The 14404-nt window shown below is 44.0% G+C and overlaps 1 protein-coding gene across 1 annotated transcript in view; it reads right to left on the bottom strand.

Annotated features, from left to right (window-relative positions):
• Positions 1 to 14404, bottom strand: part of ARHGAP10 (Rho GTPase activating protein 10) — a 246201-nt gene that overhangs the window by 197474 nt on the left and 34323 nt on the right. The gene's annotated exons all lie outside the window — the stretch shown is intronic.

Below are 14404 nucleotides of genomic sequence, written 5' to 3'. Positions count from 1 at the left end.
AACATAATAAAAATAATTGTAAATATTTTTAAAATCTCCTTAATTCCTCCTCCCACCCCATCCCCCACCCCCCACACACACAGCTGAGGTGAGAAAGTGTTCCTATCAAGGTCCAAGTTCCTGGCTTTGATTTTAACATCCTTTCAGGCACAATTGCGATTTGATGGTCATAAGCTTTCTAGAGGTGGCTGCAAAGAGCAGAGAGAGCTCCTATTCCAGGCCAGTGGGGGACTGACATCCATCTATCCAAAGGAGATTTGGATGTGGTGACTGACCAGCATTTCTATGAACAGAAAGGACACGAACTATAGAAGTGGGTGTAATAAGTATGTCTTACCCCAGAATCTGATTGACTGTCCAGAGTGCCTACTCCGCAAGAAGTTTGAATGCTAAACCAGTCAGGAACAGGTTGGGGAGGTAGGGCGGGGGGGAAATCAGTAAGATGCGGATGTTTAGACTTATTACACCCCCTTTACAACCACCCTGCGCAGCATGCCAAGCCCAGATAGGGGCCCAGGAAACTAAACACATCCACTGCTGACATTTGGACTGATAAGTCTTCTAGGCAGCCTGGGACGCTTCAGTTGTACCAGAGGGCGCTCTGGCATGGCAGCACTATAAACAGAGCTTTATGTGCAGATCTATGAATCTATGCTCAGTAAGGCTAAGCCACCAACCCTTTTTTGATCAATAAACAAACAGCTAGCGTTAGCCTCTTACTAGATACATTGTTAATTTTTTTTCCCCATCTGGGAATCCATCTTAGCTCCCATCTGGTGTCAGATATGGGGGCAGTCAGGGAAATGGCATGGCTTCTGTCCTCTACAGGAGCAAAGTATAACCCTTTGCATCTAATAATAATTGTATTGGGCACAACTCAAAAATACCTCCCATTCTTAGCGGCAATAATAAAATATAGTGATCATAACATACCAGACTCTGACGCTTCCTCTTAGGGCTGCTCCCCAGGGCCATTCCCAAACAGGTCCTCCGACAATGGACCCAGGACATCCCCTTAGCTGGTCCATCTGTGTAGGCTGATCTGGGCCTGGCAGAAGCACCCTGGTTTATTGAGGGGTCTGCTCAAGCAACTCCAGGCTCTCCTTTGGTGGTGTGTCTGTTCCCGCTGCCTCTGTCTCTGAGATTATAAGCATTCTATCCCTGCTTAGGAAACTGTCATGCAGGATTTTAGTGCAGCTCCCAGTACCTAGTTGAATTCACTATACCATGGGCAATAGCTGGGGAGTTCCCAGATTCATCATTCCCATCCTTCACTTTGCAATAGGCAGTCTTGAAGTGCTTGATCCGCTCCTAGCATGGAATACCTGTTCACTGGATCTCCAGTCCCACCAGCCTTTCATAAGCATGCAGGTTTCTTGCTGCCATCACACCACATATTGACCAGAACCCTGGTGCGTTCTTCTGGCCAGCTAGCTGTGCGCAGGGCATCTTTTCAGTTTTCCAAAGAGCTGGGCTTACTTGTGTTTACTTCTAAGCAGTCCATACGGAAGGGTTAAACATCAAGAAGCTAGGAGGTTGCTTCCAGTTCCTGAGAGTCGAGTGTGACATTGGGAGCGAGAAGGACCAGGACACACAGCCCAAAAGAATGTAGGATAGCATTGGCAGACTCTCCGAATACAAACATAGGCTTCCAGCAGCATCCTCACTGCAAAGTGGGTAGGCTTGGTTACAGGCTTGAGTGAAATGCAGGCTCATACCTATACACCTAGGAGACCCAGCAAACCCATGTTTTGAGGAGGTACTGCCAAATGTCAGAGGGCCGCGTGTGTGGACAGTAGAGAGGTTTGGACTTAAACATGTGTCAGAGATCAGATATACTATGCAGTGTAGACATATCCAAAGGGTCCTTGAGGAAATAATAGGGGAGCTATCAATTGGAGAACACCTTTACCTGTCTCCAGCCAGGCTGGCAAGGTTTATTTTTTCCAGGCCTGAGCCTACGATCAAAGTGGATACTAATACCTTAAAAGATGCTGACCTAAAGAAGAAGGGGTGGCGTGGGGGTTGTCACCAGCTGCCCATGGAGGAGACACTGACAGAGACATGCTGTGAGAAAGACACACAAATTGTAGCAAGTAGTCTCTCTCCGCCAACCAAGAGATGGAGGTAACTGGGCTGGAGGGAAATTTTAAAAAAGCTTCCAAGGAACAATTCATGTTTAGGTGAGGGGAAAGATGCATTTAGGTCTTTATTGTTTTAACCTTTTGCTTTGCATGCTATGTAACTTTGGGAGAATAAATGCTTTGCTTAGAAGAAGCTGCATTTTGAGTCACTTTAATCAGCTGCTGTCACGGGCTCTTGGAGGTAAAGGGCTTACAAGTGCCAAAATACAGTTGGTCTTGTCAGGAGAAAACCATTAGTAGACAAGGGAGCTGCAAACCAGAGATCCAGTTTAAGAGTGGGATAACAACATGATTCCTTTCCCAGAGAGGGGTGAAGGTAGCAAAACCCATCCACATCCCCATAGTAGTACACTCGAGAAGGACTAAAAGAGGTCTAAAAGCAGCTTGCCCTGTGACCATGATCTAATCCAGGGGTAGGCAACATATGGCACGCGTACCGAAGGCGGCATGCAAGCTGATTTTCAGTGGCACTCACACTGCCCAGGTCCTGGCCACCGGTCTGGGGGGCTCTGCATTTTAAATGAAGCTTCTTAAACATTTTAAAAACCTTATTTACTTTACATACAACAATAGTTTAGTTATATATTATAGACTTATAGAAAGAGACCTTCTAAAAACATTAAAATGTATTACTGGCACATGAAACCTTAACTTAGAGTGAATAAATGAAGACTCAGCACACCACTTCTGAAAGATTGCCGACCCCTAATCTAATTTCTCTGGTTAGCAGTCAGCAGCCTGCATGACAGTTTACAGGAATAATGAAGACTAGTTCCCATTCCCTAAAAGAGAGAAATTCTGGGTCAGCAGAATGTAATTACCAAACTGGAAACTAGCCAGGACACTGGAGTAAATCTCCCTGCTCTTACAAAGGAGGCCACCAGATCTTTACTGACCATGATTGGCAAGACTTCAATTTTAGGTCTCTCATAATAGTCAGAGGCTGAGTTAATGTAAAAGAGTTAATGCTTTTGAAAGAGTATTTAAGTGCAAATAGGAAAGTCAGACAGGATTATAATTTTCTGTACTGCTTATCACCACAGTGATATATCCCCCGCCAACCCTTCTAGATCTCTAACAATCTTCAGTAACATAAACCTGGCTCCTTCATTACCCAGAAAACCTGGCGCCCATTTACTGTATTCCTTTCTGTTGCAAGTTTTAGAACTGAAAACCTGTTATTGCAATTTTTCCCTAAAAAAATCAGCTTATTCATAGGCTTTCCCGCACATTACCTCCATGGCTACAGAAACCAGGGTCTACCCTTTTCACTCTTCAGTTTTTGATGGGAGGGAATTGATACCAGTTTGTGGCCATCTCATTCACTGCAAACTTCCCCTCTGCCATCAGAATTTGTCTGAAGTTGAGCCAACTCCTATGCAGGGCAGCGTTGTGCTGCCTTTTAAGGTGCGTGGGGGTGGGGGAGGAAGTAATGGGTGCCATCAACATTTAAACAATGGTTTCCTGTATTCTAATCATGAGTCCAAGAGTGACTGTCTATGGTGAAGTCATGTAATTTTCCATCCTACCCCCACCCCCATCTGTAAAATGAGGATAATATTTATTTACCTACTTCACAATAGAAGGGTGATATGTAGTGCTTTAACAAAAGCTTCCCAAGTGCTAAGAGGAGTGTGGATGACATATGGGTGGTAGAAAAGGAGACAGACACTGTGGGGAGAGTAAAAAGAAAAGAAAAAAACATGGGGGGTGGGGAACAACATGAAAGACACAGGGGATGGACAGCAGAGAATGGTGGTCAATAGAAAAAGTTCAAGGAAAAGAGATACAACACAGCCACCACACAACCAAGCTTAGTTTATACACCTTCACTTGTTGCACTTCCCTGGCAGACAGACATTCTACCCTACATACAAATTACTGGATACTAGGTTTGTGTTCTATTGTGTTAAACAATAGAAAGTAGTAGAAAATAACCTGAAGTTCACCATAAACAGAAACAAAACCACTCCAGCAGTCCCCAGCTCCTTGACTTGCTTTCTCTGAAAACAAGTTTTGGCTAATATGCATGTAGCCCAACTCTCTATGCTGTGGAGCACTTGTCCTGAAGCAGAGAAAACTAGTAGAGGCCCAAGGACTTCCCTCCCCTCTAAGTTTTTAAAAAATAAAAATTAATCTGGTGACCCTAAAGAATTCTCACCAACCATCCCCAAAAGCCTGAGGCCAATCCTGTGCCTAGTGGTTTGCTCATACAGAGGGAAATCAGGTAAATTTGTCAGCAAAATTTGATTTTGCACTACTCAAAGGGTTAAAGGCTGGCTTAAAAAGGAAGAATTTGATAACTTCAAGTATCTATACGCTACTCCCAAGTGTTTTCTTGGATTGTTTGAGAGAATCTTTTTTTAATATTTTAACCTACATTAAAAGGTCACACAGCTAATGCCGTTCTGTTCTGCTCTGCTACCAGTGACATTCTCACAAGAACACAAGAGTTACCATTTTTGATCATCAATCCATTTTAGACATGAGGCTCGATGGAGGAGCTCGATCTTACACCTGTTGAAGAGCTCATTTCTGTAGCACATAGACACTGACTAGCCCAAAATGGCACAACTAAATCAGAGAAAGGCAATAATACTCGATAAATCTAAATCACTCAGACAGCTTTTGCATTTTAAAAGAACTGTACAAACCATGAAATGCAGTAAACAAATGATTACGGACTTCTATTTTAAAAAGTTCTCTCTCTCAAAGCCTATCTGTAAAACTAATTTGGACATTAACAGTCAAATTAACAGAGGTGGAAGGGAAATGGCATTATTTTGAGTACCAGGCAGACAGGGTTATCTGATTAGCCACAAGGACTTTCAGCCCATTTTCTTTCCTCCACTCTGTTCCTGACCATGTTTAACAAAAATCAAGCCAAAGTAAAAGAGGAACCTTCTTTCATTGTATGAAAAATCTAAGATTATAAGCAGAGACAGACTGGTCTAATGACTACATCTCCTTAGATGGCTTACATAAAAATTAAAAAAAAAAAAACAAGTCATGAGACAGGATGTGTTACATCTGAGAAACCTACTGTCAATTTTTTTCCTCTTTTATGCAGCTATTTTTACTGTACACTTTTAGTTACTGAATATATCAGTAAAGGAAATAAAGAAATGCAAAAGTTAAGTTACTTTCCTGAAGGAAACAAATTAATTTCTTGAGAGAATTAAAATAAGACAAATTGATTTTTTTTAAATAACTTGGAGAGGGAAAAACTAAGTGATGAATTGGAAAAAGAAATAAAGGAACAAGTTCTGTAAGTGAAGAAACAGCACCTGCAACACAATGCACAGAAGTGTTCCCTATTGGCTTTAATCTTCTACCTCTCTGCCAACTAGGCCCACCTTTGCTGAGCATGAGAGATCAGACAAGATTACGAACTGGCAAGTTTGGATGCAGGCTAATGATTTTCTCTGGAAGCATGCCATGTACTGAGGTTGCAATTTCTTCATTTGCAGAGCCTGTTCCTGAAGTTCTGATACTAATTCTCCTTCCAGTTTTTCACTTTTTATTTTTTTTAATCAACTATACCAGATATTTCTGAACTTTGGGACAGTTCAGATCCAGACTTCGTGACTCTTACTGCAAACTACCAAGCACTGACATGTTGCATTGTTACAGCACAACCCAAGACTTCCACCATTGAGTTCAATCCTCCTACATAGGAACAGCATTGTTCTAGAGCAGACCTTGGGGGAAGGGCATCACAGACAGGTTATCGAGGTAATAGTTGGGTTTTGGTTGGGTTGTTGCTTTTGGTGGGGAAGGGTAGGGAGAAAGAGAAGGAAAAAAGACAATTTTGAAATAAATGTTGATGGCAAAGTAAGTCTTTGTGGCAGTCTGTCTCTTTTCCTTTCCTTCCATCTCCATCCCTGCTTCCACTAACTCACCATACAAGTTATAAATGAATGTCTTTTATGAACACACACACACACACACAGGTATCCTGCAACAATTTGAAAACATTAGTTCAAAATACTGATGTAAAGTGAATCCCTGTCACAGTCCCAAATTAGCATAGAAAAAGTACAGTTCTAATGTAGGAATTATTTCAAATATTTTAAAATCTGTATATTTGTCTCAGTTCAATATTGGTGCATTTTAGGTCCAGTTTTTAACAGAAATGTTTATAACGTGCAAGGCAATAAAAACGAATGGGTATTTGAATATATTAGTGAAGTTCAAACAAAGTAGATCCTCATGACAGCATTAAGCCTCACTCATTTAGGAAGTAGCAGCCTGGGACTTTGACTCTTATTTGATTTGCCCATTCAAGCAGTTAATCTTTTATTCCATTCTCCATCCTTCGAAATGAAGTGTAGAATACATGCTCAACCAATTTATGAATGTTTAACTAGAATTAAATTGTAAGCCACATATTTTAAAACCCTCTTTTAAGCCATAAAACTTTTCTCTTTATGCACCCATTACGCTTGTAATGTTGCAGCGGGGCTATTTAAATAATTTATCATTTAATTTGTATGTACACATACACAAAACCTGGGAAGTTTAGAATTTCACAAGTTATGACATTTTGGTTTTCTGAGGGCCACTCTAGCTCAAGTTGACCCTGGATATTCACAGTTCAATAGGAGATGAAGATCCAAAGTTCAATGTATTTTTCCACAGTCTTGAACTTCTTCCTACTTAACTTCTTCTGTGAGACTCCCAATTGCTAATCCATGTTAAAGTTGCCACACCACTACTGTTGTTTTCTAAAAAATCCTCAAAACATTTAGCATCAGCTCTGGGTCTCCCAGTGCGTCCTTGTACATTCAGCCTGTGGGAATTGACTGCAGTCTCAGGCCCTTAGGCTTGGTCTACCTTTAAATTTGTCCAACACATCTATACTGGTCAGAGGTATGAAAAATTCACACCCCATAGCGCTATATCTGTGCAGACTTAACCCCCCAGTATAAATGTAGCTAATTCAACAGAAGAATGCTTCCATCGAACTAGCTACTATCATTTGGGAAGGTGGTGTTACAACAGCAATGGAAAACCTCTTCTGTCAGTGTAGGCTGAGTCTATACCATGTAGTTATATCGGAACGACTATGGCACCATAGCTACATTGGTACAGTTTCCATAGTGTAGACAATCTCAGATTCCAATTAGGGGAGGGATAAAGTATTCCTGCATGTCTAAACATTAAAAACAGCATGCTCAGTCACAAGAGAGGAGACACAGAGGGAGCTGGTATAAAGAACTACTACTGCTACTACAAAAAAAAAAAAAAAAAAAAATCTTCAAGCCACTTTTTTCCTTCTGATTTTATATCCACATTTTTCCTTTATAGTTTTTGGAGGATAAAGGAAGGTAACAGAGTAACAAGCAGTAAGTACAGTGAGAAACATGTAAAAAGGTTACAAAGATTAATTTTAAACAAAAAATGTGTCATTTACTCAGGAGGTAAGGGAGACCCAAAAAAAAACGATAGTGCCACTACTCCAAGTTCCCTTCATAAGATGTCTCTTCTTACACACTTAATTTCTCTCTGTAGTTCATTGTCTTGGTAGGCTAGCTACTACTGCTCTCAAGGCCTATAATCATTTTTCTTCTCTTCAAGTGTCTCCCTTTTGTGATTGTGTTCTGTAGCAATGGGCAGAGATACCCAGTTTCTAGGCCCTACACTGGAGCTTCCTGAATTAGTTACAGTTCAGTTTTCACTTTGTTTCCACAGTCGCTAACAATTTCCTTCTTGGAAGATAGACATTCTAATTCTAAGTTCAATGGAAGCTATTGTAAAAGCAGCACTCCATGTACTACTGTTGCTGCCTCTGTTCCTTTAATTTATTCTCCTGGCTACACAAATGAGTGATCAATGATGCATGGCTTCCAACAGTGCTCACACTGAGTAGTTTACAAGAAAATTTATATATTTCTGCCCTTACAAAGAAAGAGGAGGCATCTTCAACAGGGAAATAAATTTAGAATCACCATCATTTAGGGCAATCTGGAACTTAATGGAAATAGTATGCAAAACCTGTATACATTCACAAAACAAAGGTCTGCCCTTCTACTGCTGCAGCTTTGCTCATGTGAGACCGTTTGGTTTGGCCTCATCCTGTTTAAAGCACCATATAGTGAACAAGTGCAAAAAACTTAATTGCACACCTCATTCTGAATTGTGGAGGTTGCAGAATGGAGGCATTTTTTTTTAATCAATATGTTTTTTAACTCTACTGAAAAAGGGTTCACTGACTGTTAGTTAAGTGGTCTAGTTTTCATAGTGTATAAGAAGTCAGAGACACAGTTGGATATTGATGAAAGAAACATCTTAATGCCATAAGGAGTAAGTTTATGCTAGTTACAAAAAGCAAATATTCAAGTCCTTTACTTTGGACTTCATCTCCTTTTCAATATGTCTGTGGTCCTGAGCAACATCAATTCATGCAAAAGCCAAAAGGGAGTTGAGGGCACTCAGCACATCATCATGTTAATATAAATATAGGAAAATCGGGCAAGTATGATTTCTAACGGGTGCTACTAGTTAAAAAACCAACTTGAATGCAGTTAGAGAGAAAGGTCAGGACTAAAAAACTGATTGCAGAATTAGTATTTCAAAGACATAGGCCTTGTCTACACTGGCAAGTTTCTGCGCAGTAAAGCAGGTTTCTGCACTGTAACTCCTGAGATGTACACACTGCCAAGCGACTTAGTGCACAGAAACTGTGCAGTTGTAGCGCTCTAAAAAAACCACCTCGATGAGAGGCGTAGAGCTTTCTGCACCGGGGCTACTGCGCTTCGGTGCTAGTGCAGACACCGTGGCGATTACAGCGCTGCAATTGGCCTCCGGGAGGTGTCCCACAATGCCTGTTCTCACCTCTCTGGTCATCGGTTTGAACTCTAGTGCCCTGCCCTCAGGTGACCAACCATCATCCCCACTCTGTACATTCTTCTGCAAATTTGAAAGTCCCCTTCCTGTTTGCTCGGTGATGCGTACAGTGGTCTCAACGCATCTTTCCAGGTGGCCATTCCTGCTCCACTCACCAGGCAATCCCCCTCTTGGAGCAATGCTGAGCTGCTGGACCTCATCAGCTTTTGGGGAGAGGAGGTTGTGTAGTCTCAACTGCGCTCCAGCTGTAGGAATTATGATACCTACAGACAGATTTCAAGATGCATGACAGAAAGGGGCTATGACCGGGACACACTGCAGTGCAGGAGTGAAGGAGCTGTGGAACGCCTACCATAAGGCGTGGGAGGCAAACCGCTGCTCCGGTGCTGCACCCATGAGCTGCCAATTCTACAAAAAGCTGGGCGTGATACTCGGCGGCGACCTCACCTCCATTGCGAAGGCCACTGTGGATACTTCCGTTGCTCACATGCCAGTCGAGGGTGGACCAAGGCAGCAGGAGGAAATCTTGGACAAAGAGGGGGAGGGAGACCCAGAGGCAGAAGATGTCTAGGAGGCCAGAGATGCATGCAGTCAGCAGCTCTTTTCTACCCCAGAGGAGCCGAACCAGTCACAGCAGTCGAATCTTGGAGAAGCGCAAACGGGAAAGGAGGCCCCTGGGAAGTGGATATGATTTTGAGAATTGCTGAAGCGATTTGTTGGGAGCAGAAGGGTTGCAGAAAGCAGGCTTATCTCCCACCGCCTGCCTATTCTGAGCGGTGGAACAGGCTGTTGATAGACTCCCTCGCTTCATGGGAATCTCCCTCACAGATCTCCAGGAAACTCTCTTGGAGATACTGGGCAATCCGCTGCCACAGGTTCCTCGGGAGAGCTGTTTTGTTTCTTGTCCTGTTAATGGTAACTTTACCGCACCACTGTGCCGACATTGGGGGGTGGGGGAGGAGAGACACAACATCATTACTGCACTCAGGCGAGCCGTATGGGGCCAGGGCAGAAGCCACAGGCTTGGAGAAGACCCTCCCTTGATTCTCTGCTGACCCTCAGCAGCGAGATATCTTCCATAATGATTATATCCTGTGGAAAGTGTGGGGACAGGAATGATTATCAAGGCCCCCCTACAGTGCCGGCTTGCCCCAAGAGCCACATGCCCAGTGTACAGCAGGGTCCAGGAAGAGTGATTTACCCTGCCCCTGCGGACACTCACCATTTTGGGGGTCTTGTGGCTCATGTGTGCTTGCCTGGGGTCAGCCACTAGGTGACAGGTGTGAGTGTACTGGCTGTGTTTTAAAGCACTGAATCAGTGTTGTCTGTGTTGCAAACAATACTGCTTTTGTAAAATGTTGTGTTTAAACTTCACAGAGATGACCTTGGGAGGCCAGCCTCCCTTATCAGCAGCAGAACTGCTGCTCAGAATTAGAAAACGGACATGAGGAACGAAGGAGGACTTTCTGCGTGATGTTATGATGCATTCTGCTGCTGAGAAATAGGAATTGAAGGAGTGGCAGGACAGTGAGAAGAGGAACCAAAAGGAGAACGCGACACAGCAGAAAGAAGCCACGGAGCAGCTCTTAAACGTTATAGAGCGCCAAGTGGACATGCTCTAGGCAATATTAGCTCTTCGAACCGAGCAGCTCCGCGCCCGCCCTCCCCTGCAGCTGCTGTCACAAAACTCTTTCCCATGCCCCCCCCCCCCCCCCACACACACACACACAGCCAACACACTATCATCAACCTCCTGGCTCCACTCTCTACCCACAGCATTCCACTCCTCCCTCCTCACAGTCCAGCAATGTGGACTCCCAATACTCACTGCACTCAACAGCCATCCCTCTGCAGTTTGGCCCTGCTGAAGTACAGCACCTTCTGCACTGTACTCCAAAGGAGAAGGTTGGGTATGATCCCTGGACAGACAAATCTGTAGCTGTCCCAGGACCCCTCCTCCTCTGGAGACCTTCCCATCCCCCTCCCTGCTGATGTATTTTTGTCATTTGACTCTCTCATCCGGTTGTTATCTTTTAATAAAAGAATTGTGTTGGTTTGAAAGCAACGTTTATTCTATTAAGTAAAAGCAAAAAGAGCACTGCAAAGCAACATGCAATTATGTTAAACCCCCTTATTGCATTATTTGCACCAGTCACCTCCTAGCATTACAAGCACTGCAATCTCGAGCATAGCAGCAAATATTAGTGGCTTTCAGCTTCAAATTGCTGCCTCAAAGCATCCCTGATCCTTATGGCCCCACGCTGCAACCCGCTAATAGCCCTGGTTGCTGGCTGTTCAAACTCAGCCTCCATGCGCTGAGCTTCTGCGGTCCAGCCCTGAGTGAAGCTTTCACCCTTCCCTTCACAAATATTATGGAGTGTACAGCACGTGGCTATAAGCATAAGAATATTGTCATCGGCCAGGTCCAGCCTCCCATATAGGCAGCGCCAGCAGGCCACTAAGCGGCCAAAAGCACACTCAACAGTCATTCTTCACTTGTTCAGCTGTTGATCTTCTGGTCCAGGAAGAAAGTCCCTACTTGGGGCTTCCTGACCAGGCCAGTGTTCCAAAAGATGCTTGCATCATGCACCTTTCCAGACCAGCCTGCGTTAATGTCCATGTAATGCCTACGGTGATCCACAAGTCCCTGGAGAACCATAGAGAAATACCCCTTCCGATTAACGTACTCGGTGGCTAGGTGGTCTGGTGCCAGAATTGGAATGTGCGTGCCATCTATGGCCCCTCTGCAGTTAGGGAAGCCCATTTGTGCAAAGCCATCCACAATCGCATGCACGTTGCCCAGAGTCACAGTCTTTCGGAGCAGGATGCGATTAATGGCTCTGCATGCTTCCATCAGCACGACTCCAATGGTAGACTTTCCCACTCTGAACTGGTTAGTGACCGATCGGTAGTAGTCTGGAGTAGCCAGCTTCCACAGTGCAATCGCCATGTGCTTCTCCAGAGACAGGGCAGCTTATTCTCGTGTCCTTGCACCGCAGGGCTGGGGCAAGCTCATCACACCGTCTCATGAATGCGGCTTTCCTCATCTAAAAGTTCTGCAGCCACTGCTCGTCATCCCAGACATGTATGACGATGTGATCCCACCACCCAGTGCTGGTTTCCCAAGCCCAAAGCGGCGTTCCACTGTAGTCAGCATCTCCGTGAATGCCACAAGCAATCTCATGTTGTAGCTACTTCATGTGGCAAGATCAATGTCACACTCCTCTTGCCTTTGTAGTTTAAGGAATAACTCCACTGCCACTCATGACGTGTTGGTCAGAGCGAGCAGCATATTGGTCAGCAGTTCGGGATCCATTCCCGCAGCCTGAAAGAGGCAGGGCGCGCAGTACACAAACCATTGAAAGATGGCACCAAATTCAGACGGAAGCACTGAGATTGCTGGGATGCAAAGCAATGCATCACGGGGCATTGGCACTGGACCCAGGATGGCCCATGGCCCCTCTGCCTTCCCACAAGTCTTAGCGGCAGAAGAGAAAGAGGTACTTTGTGGGATAGCTGCCCAGAGTGCACCGCTCCGAATGCCACTGCAAGTGCCACAAGTGTGAACATGCTATTGTACAGGCAGCTAACAGTGTGAACACACAACAGTGGTTTCCCTTCAGCGCTCTCTGAGCAGCTCTATAATTGCCAATGTAGACATACCCTAAGAGCTACATCCTTCCTTTTAGCTATGAACATCAAAGAAAAGGAGTACTTGAGCTCCTGAACTGGTGCTCTGACACATCATTCCTTCTCAGAGCCCAGGCATGTGGCAGTTTAGTTCCATAAGAAGCAGCAGCCAACACAAAAGGTGTGGCAACCCAGTATGCAGGCAGACTTGATCACTCTTGTTTATCCTATTTGTGTTAACCGACTGTAAAGTTTTTATAATGAGGAAACAACTCCCATATCAGTGCTTATTACACATCTCCTCTTCCCCAGCCTACTATAAAATCCTCCCACTCAGCATTATTGCTTCACTTCTCAGGAAGTGAGAGAGCTGTCAAGCAGTCTTATCCTTAGTTATCATATTCGCCCTGATTTATTTTATCTCTGGCATGGAGAGTTAGGCTACAGAACAATACGAGGATCTACATTGCAACACCATACAAAGCAGTGAACTGTAACAAACACCAAAAAGACGATGTGCCTGTGGGTGTTTAGTTATTACAGAGCAAGCTGATCCAGGACTAGTATCAGAGGGGTAGCCGTGTTAGTCTGGAGCTGTAAAAAGCATCAGAGTCCTGTGGCACCTTTAAGACTAATAGGATGTATTGGAGCATAACCTTTCGTGGGTGAATGCCCACTTTGTCGGATACATGCATGAAGGGATCCAGGACTGTAACACTTTTCATGGAACAAAGGAATGGGGTGGGTGGGGGGAGAGAGTGTTTTGGGGACCACACTAATAAAGCTGAAAAATAATATTTTAGAAGAAAAAGAATCCCACCAGAATTGACAATCACAAGCTAAAGAACACCCATTTGACTCAACATTGAGGGGACAATGTTCACACACACACACCAAAATATATAATACCTATGACAAAAGCAGAAGTCACAGAAGTGGCTTTTACCTAAAACGAATGCACAATCTGAAAACCCACATTATTATATATGCAAAAACCATGTAATTTAAATTCCGCTATCACGGATTTAGATATGCACTCTGGCAAATCAAGTTAAGTCATCCTTTATGCCAATATAATAATGTATGTAAAATATGAGACTAAGTACAACTTTAAAAAAGTAATAAAATACTAGAAGACATTTAAAGAACATTTTCTTTTTATTAAACTGGAAAATGCCAATTAATCAAGACTCAGATAATAGGGGACTTATTCAATCAGGACTCCTTGACAGAAACATCTTATATGGAATTTACTGAATAACATTTTAATAATCTTGTAAATTCACTCAGAGTCCTTGTGCCACCGAACATAAACAGCCTGAGTAGCTGATTTCCCATAAATTAACTAAACTGAAAGCAATCTGTCAACTTTTAATGCTTATAATAAGAACAGAATACAAAGTGCAGCAAATCATCTCAGATCCATATTGTGAAATTACATGAAATACATCTCCTGTAGCACAACCAGTTTCCATCAAGCAGGTAGATATTGGTGGTAGAAACCCTGTATTTGTTAAGTTTATCATCTACAGTTCCCAAGTGTTTAACACAGGGGTCGGCAACGTTCGGCACGCGGCTCGCCAGGGTAAGCACCCTGGCGGGCCGGGCCAGTTTTATTTACCCGCTGACACGGCAGGTTCGGCCGATCGCGGCCCCCACTGGCTGCGGTTCGCCGTCCTGGGCCAATGGGGGTGGCGAGAAGCCGGGCCCAGCACATCGGTCGCCCGCGCCGCTTCTCGCCACCCCCATTGGCCCAGGACGGCGAACCGCAGCCAGTGGGG

The sequence above is a fragment of the Trachemys scripta genome, chromosome 5 (assembly GCF_013100865.1).
Source record: "Trachemys scripta elegans isolate TJP31775 chromosome 5, CAS_Tse_1.0, whole genome shotgun sequence".
Lineage (NCBI taxonomy): Eukaryota > Metazoa > Chordata > Testudines > Emydidae > Trachemys > Trachemys scripta.
Note: the sequence above shows the minus strand (reverse complement) of the source record. Positions and strands in the feature narration are given on the sequence as shown.